We start from the raw sequence: 7106 nt of genomic DNA on the forward strand, positions 1-7106 counted from the left end.
GCTCAGGAACTCCAAACTGTATCATCTCTTGCATTCATATTTCCATGTAGAAATCCTTGGATTCTGCAGTGGAGGGGAAACAGTTTGGCACCTTCCCTCCCCTCCTCCACTTCATGGTTCTCCAGAATCCACATGGGGTAAGGAGCAGTCAGTACAGTGTGTGTGCTGGTGCAGAGGGGAAGAGATGGGGGACATGTGGGCTAATTCAGCCCCACAGAATTACATTAATCAGAACTACTCTGCAAAAATAGAGAGTTATGTCTTTAATTTATAATAAACTCCAACACCAACATATTGAGAAACTGAGGAGGGGAGGGACTAGGTGACTTGCCCAAGGTAATGGAGGGAATCAGTATGAAATATTGAAATTGAAAGTTGAGAGAGTTAAGCCCCCTATGGGCACATTCCCATTCTCTATCCCATGGTATCTCACCATCTACAGGGTAGTTACTAGTATATGAAATATTCACAATAAAAAACAAAGCTATATGAAATTGAGTTACATTGTGTTACAAATTCAAAAGAGAGAATACTTGAGAATTATCACTGAGACACAAACCTTAAAATGTAAAACTATGTCCATTTTCCAGTGAAAAGGAGCCAATAATCAAGCACAGACTTGATCTGTTGCCTATGAAAAGACATTATTTATGCAAACATGGCTTTTGTATTAATAAGTCAAAATCTGTGCTTTCACTGCAATTCAACCCAGCAAATAAAATGAAATTTTAGGGGGCTGAAATTATACACAAAGGAATTTTGCACAGCTCTAGTAAAAGCAGACATATTTCACTGTCTGGAAAAGCTATAGTTTCTTTTGACAAAATGCAATGAGCTTCTAGTCAGCTATAAAAATGAGTAACTCTACAAGTTTGAACAGAATAATCAATCCTTGTTCAGCCTTGCAACACTACTTAAAATTATTACTGGGAAAAAAAAAATTTATCATACAATTTTACAAGAATGCATTGTTTCCTAGTTTAATAAAAACTATAGTAATATTGTAACATTTATTGTGCCAACTTCCACTAGAAACTATTACATTATGAATCCCAGAAAGATCAACACATTTTAAAAACACCATGGTTTTAAGTTTTCAAGAGTTCAGGACAAATTATTATTTTTTTTTAAATTAAATATGATACAAATAAAAAAGAAGAAGAATGCCGAGATTATATTATCCTATTCCGCTTATGTCACTTTAATGTGGCATGGCCACAACATAATAAATTGTCCAATACTGTAGTAGTGCATTACAAGGATACTATCACATAGTTTAAGTCAAAAGTTTATCTAACTTTTAATTAGTTGTAACCTGGTGGCACCTTTATGTTCTAATTTATTTTGAAACCTCCAACTTTAAAACCCACATAAATAGCTTTTTGAGTCATCAAAATCAGCATGCACGCCACCTGTTAGTTAGTTCAGCAGCTGAAATTAACACATTCTCACAATTGTGCACATTTCTACTGACAATAAGATGCTGGTGCAAATGCAGGAACAAAGAGCCACAGAGGCACAGAAAGCAGGGCAATTTTGCCAAACAGAAAAGGACACATTTGTTATGGAAAATGTATTTCCAAACGTCTACAAAAGTAAACAGTTAAGACAGATGAGTTTTAAACATATAAAGCCGTTTTCACTAGTCTATGTCAGTACTAACAATATTCTTGAAATCTCTCTACTTAAAGAAATATTGATACTACAAAGTTATTCGGCTCAGTGCCTGAATTATTATTATAATCTATTCCGTTTTTTATCTCTTACCCATCACCAAGGTATCTGACCTACTGGGTGAAGTTCTATAGTTTGTGATATGCAGATCAGACTTAATGATCATAGTAATCCCCTTCGTCTAAAAAGATCTAATATTTATAGTTCTTTGGTTGCCTTAATTATCATGTGAATACAATTAATTAAGTAAAGAAAGTCTACTTTATTTCTCTTCAATGTACTCTGCAGTGGCAACCCAAAAACAAAGTATGTTTCTTTTGGGATATTGAAAATTTCTAATTATGAAAGAAAACTTCAAAGCCAAATTTTCCCCTACATGGAAATTATCTGGTCTGGGGATGGAAACGATGAGTTTTTCCCCCGACCTTTGTAGACTTACCCTGGCATTTTTGTGTTGACTGTGATGAGGGGCATGAAGCAGTATGGTGTTCAGGGAGAGACAACAGAATATTTACAGAGAGCTCATGTCCCTCAGTCCCAACCCCTCCTTACCCAGAAACAGATTCCCAAAGGTAGTCTTCAGTTAGGTCATGGAAAAATGAGAGAGATTAACACATGCCTGCTGAGGGACTGTGGCAAGAGGATCAGCTATTTCCCAACAATCTAAGCATTTTTATGGGTTTTTATGTAGTATCTAGTTAAGAAAATCTGGTTGGAGGATCCCATGCATTACAACATCAAACCACCCTTAGAGATTTTTTTTTTTTTTTAAATAAAATGGGCTTCTCAGATTCTCTCATTCTCTATAGGTGACCCTGACATTTTATTTTTTGTTTTAATTTTATAAATACCAGCAGTGTGAACTCTGGTCTTTTCTGGTTTTCCTAGAGGACTAGATGCTTCAGATATACATTAATATTTATATTTCAGTATTGCCTACAGAGCCTAATCATGGTCCAGGACCTGATTCTGCTAGGTACTGTACAGACAAGTAACAAGAATACAGTTCCTACCCCATATAGCTTGCAAGCTTGATTTGTGACAAGATTGAACAGGTGGATGTGGGAAAAAAAACAGGTCTAGAGAAGGTGGGAGAACAAGGTAACGGTAAAACAAGTGAGTTTTTCAAAGTAGACAGTCATCTCAGTTCACAGTATAAAATTTTTTATATATTTAGCTCTCACACTAATTGAAGATGTTGAGTCTAACAAAATCTTCCTTTATCCAAAGTGTCAGCAATTGAAGTTAAACGGGTGTTTTTAATAACAGTAAATTTTAAACAAATTTTCCCCTCTGAACTGCTCAGCTTACAGTCTTTTGTGAGGCCAAAGTGTCATATATTCTCCATTCAATTTAGGTTTTGCTTACATTATGCAATTTACACAGAAAAACTCCCACTGTTCCCAACATCTATTTGGCTACAGGGGTGTTAGCAATATTAGAAATCCTAATGTAGATAGTTCTCAGACTCTAATACTAAGTCAATTAGACTTGCTCCCTCTGAGGTAGCCATGAACAGTCTTCCAATCCAGACAGGACTCCTATCTCTAACTTAAAATCAATTGGGTGGGTGGGTGGGGGGGGTGAGGAGAAGAATGTCTTTCAGGACTTCTTTATCCATCATAATGAAGCAACAAATAAAAAGATATATAGGCTCTATTCTTCCTCTGCATCCACCTTTAAAGTACTACATTTCCGTTATAACATCCCTCCCCTCCCCCAACCCTTGCAATATTTGAAAGAAATGGTGATTTTCATGGCTATAGGTATGACTTTTGGGGTGGGAAAGAGGGAGCTGACAGAGATTCTCCAAGTATCAGAGGTGTTGCTGTGTTAATCTGTATCCACAAAAACAACAAGGAGTCCAGTGACACCTTAAAGACTAACAGATTTATTTGGGCATAAGCTTTTGTGGGTAAAAAACCCACTTCTTCAGATGCAGATTTCCCCCCCCACACACACACACCCTTCAAATTATAGGTCACTGTTAAAGAAAAAGTAAGGGACTGTGTCCCCTTTTCCTTTTTTTAAAACAATGCATAAGGGAAGCCTAGAAAGTTCGTTTTAATGAGGGCTGAAATGATATCTTCATTAAAGATCCGGTAAACATATCCCTTCAGTTAAGGCATGACGGGTAAAGACCTTTGAGGTCCCCAAGAAGTCCTCTAGCAAAACAAGGAAAGACCAGATTTGACATTCCTGTTATTTCTAATGTACAAATAATATGAGGGGGGGGGGGGGGGGAGAAAGGAGAAAAAAAAAATCAGGCCTTTTTATGCATCATAATCCAGCAAGAAATGCGCACTTAACTTTTAAAAAAACACTTACAGGTTATCATTAGTGTCAACAGGACCCTTTCATAATTTAACTTGCATACCTTTAATATTTTCACAATTTTAGGTCATCTAGTACACATGCATGCTATATTTTTCAAAATATCTCACATCTATTATAATGGAACTGGTGTGCAATAAGGAAGTTTGCTACTCTATTACAATGTGCTATTTTAAAAAAAGTAATAAATATCCAAAACATGTAAATATTGAAGTATTTTAAAGATGTTGTTAAAAAATGGAAAGTTAATATTAAAAACTGCATTGGAATAGATGACAGTCAAATTCTGCAGACTTTACTGACACGTCTCTCTTTAAACCAAGGGCAGTTCTGTCTGAATACCAACTGAGGACTGGGGTCCCTCAAAGGAGGGAGGAGTAGAGATAGTGTCCATATTATTGTTGATGCTAGCCATGGAGGTTCTTTCCTCTAAAATCCAGTGTCCACATCAAAAACAATTATTTAGATCTGGTGTCTACAGTCTCGTTTGTAAATTGTATGTTTGTGTATGAGAGTCCAGACGTACTTTCCATCTCAGCTTGTGCGCACACACATGGGGGCGGGGTGTGTCTTGTTGAGCACACACTTTCCATCTCAGCAAGCACGTTACACACATTTACACCTAGATGCAGTACGCCGGGCAGGGAGTTCCCCATTACTCGTTAAACCCACACCCCAGCATGCGTTACGAAGCTGGACACAGCAATCACAGCTCTGCAGACCGCAATGCCTGCCTAGCGGGGTCCTGGGCTATTCTTATTCACTCTTAGCCATCTTAGATCGGGTTCACACCGGCCACATGGTCACTTCTTCCTCCCGCCCCCAAGTGAAGGGCCCGGTTCCTCCCGCGGCCTCTGGGCGGGCAGGGCGCAGAATGGTTCGGGCTGGCCTGGCGCTGTACGGGGCGGACAGCGACGGACGGAGACAATGCAAGTCGCGCGCTGCCATGCATGCGAAGCGGGCCCCGGGCCTCCAGAAAGGGCTCGTCGGGAGCCCTCCACCCAGCCTGCCGGATACCGCGGAGGGAGCACAGCAGCTCCCCGGGCAGGTCAGACCCGCGCCCCCGACACCGGGGTTGGGGAGAGCCCCGCCCAAGGAAGCGGTACCGGGCACCCCCCACCCCAACGGAGCCCCCTCCCAGGGCCTCGGAGACAATGGAGCGAGCGAGCACCAGGGGCCTAGTCCCCCGCTTCCTGTGCCTCGCCACCGCACGCCCCTTGCCCGGCCTGGCGGCGCTGCCCTGTGGGCGCTCCTGACCGGAACAGGGCGGCGGGGAGTCCCGAGAGCCAGCGGCTCGGGCACCCGGGAACTGGCGCCGCTGAGGCAGAGCCAGCCAGTGGTGGGGGCAGTAGGAGCCCCGGGAGCGGGAGAACCGGATCGCCCCGCTCTAGCCCCCGCCCTACGCCACAGCGCGACCACTCACCTCGCCGGTCAGCCGCCGCGGAAGCGGGAGGCCACCAGTTACCGCCGCCTGGCCGGGCCCGAAGGAGTTAAAGGGAAGGGTCAAGCAGGACCGTCCCATTCATTAGTCGGGCGCTTTGTCTCCAGCTGCCGCCGCCGCCGCGACGCTGATCGGCTCCCCCGGCTCGGCCGCCACAGCGCACACCGCGCAGGCGCCACGGGCGGGGGCGGGGCGGGGGCACGCAGCGGAACGAAACTCAACGGCACCACGTACGGCGCGTAACGTGTCGTCGTACAGGCAAAGCGATGCAAAATGGCCGTTTCAGGAGTCTCTGGGTCTGGCACTAGCGTGAGCGCGCATGGGACGTGTGGGGCGCTGAACGGTTACTAGGCTCTGCGCAGAGCCGCGCCCTCTTCCTTAGCAGAGGAGGGCGGTGAGTGAGAATAGGTCCCTGGCTGGCAGCGGCTGGCACCGACCGCACGGCGGCCCCGTCTCTACGGGGTTTCCTGGGCTTCGGTGGGCGCCTGACGGAGCTGGCCTGGGCGGGGCTCCCGTTGACTGCGCTGACTCTCCCCGCCTCATGCAAGTGTGGAGGTTGCTAAAGGGCGACACGCGCCCGGAGCACCGCTGTAGTGTCGGGGACGGGGAACTTCGCTGAGCCCGGGGTCTCATCCGCAGACGGCATCTGGCATAGGGAGCGCTCACAGGTGTCTTCTCACGAGAGCTTTAAATCCGGCCCCGAGCACGGCTCCCGCTCTGCACAGCTCCATCCATAGGCTAGGGTGTAATCTGCGGTATGTTCATCACTTACTCTAGCCAAAGCCCTGTGTTCATGGTCAGATCCCAAGTAGCGCGCTCTCCCACCACAAACAGAGCTTCACCATATATATTCATCCCCCAAATATGCATATTATCCAACGTAGTTATGGTTTCACTATTCACTTACAAATATGATCTCACTACACTTTTCACTTACATTGAATATGATCTAATCATGTGTTTTCGGATGTAATCCACAGTGTGCCAAAAATAATTATGCTCACCATGTTTTGGGGGTAAAATACCTAATAAATCTAGCTCTAATTTGGGAGAGTTCTTTGTTCAGACTAGTAGTCTCAACTGTGATACTTTGCTCCCTTCACCAAGCATTTGGGGATTTCCAGAACACACATCTTCAGCTGGCACTAAGAACGCTTTCCTATGCATTTTTACAATACATCACTCTCCCATTCTGGGTAGGCCCTCACTATGTGTTTGGGGTGTAATCCAAAATACATCTGGCAGCTGTCCTGGAGAGAGCTTTACAAAGTTTTGATGTCTAATCATGAACCTGTCATTGCTCTCTGGAATTCAATTTTGATGTACACCTCTCATGTCAGGGTAGTAAACATGTTTTGATAGGTCACCTATTTTAATGCAATCGGTCTAATTCCAAAGGGCTCTAAATTGCTGTCCTGACAGGCCAATCTGTGACAATTTGGTAGGCTTTTATATTGATCTCTTGATCTTGGTCTTTGAAGAGGCAGCTATAGACTTCCCCCTTTTCTTAACTTTGGGCTCACAGATCACCATGGGTAGAAAAAAACTCATGTCCAGTATGGTGTTATTGTTAAATAATAATTTAAAAAATGATACTGTATCTGTGTAGATGACAAAGGTTTCTGCCTCAACCCTAGTGCTAAATCTCAATAAACAG

The 7106-nt window shown here is 43.9% G+C and overlaps 1 protein-coding gene across 1 annotated transcript in view; it reads right to left on the reverse strand.

Moving 5' to 3' along the window:
* The window catches only part of ZBED4 (zinc finger BED-type containing 4), a 28243-nt gene extending 22617 nt beyond the window's left edge, over positions 1-5626 (reverse strand). Inside the window, exon 1 of the mRNA XM_074942384.1 lies at positions 5432-5626. The gene's annotated coding sequence lies outside the window, so the exon portion shown is untranslated. The remainder of the gene's footprint in view (positions 1-5431) is intronic.
* Positions 5627-7106: the final 1480 nt, after the last annotated feature.

Source organism: Natator depressus, chromosome 1 (genome assembly GCF_965152275.1).
Source record: "Natator depressus isolate rNatDep1 chromosome 1, rNatDep2.hap1, whole genome shotgun sequence".
NCBI classification, from domain to species: Eukaryota; Metazoa; Chordata; order Testudines; family Cheloniidae; genus Natator; species Natator depressus.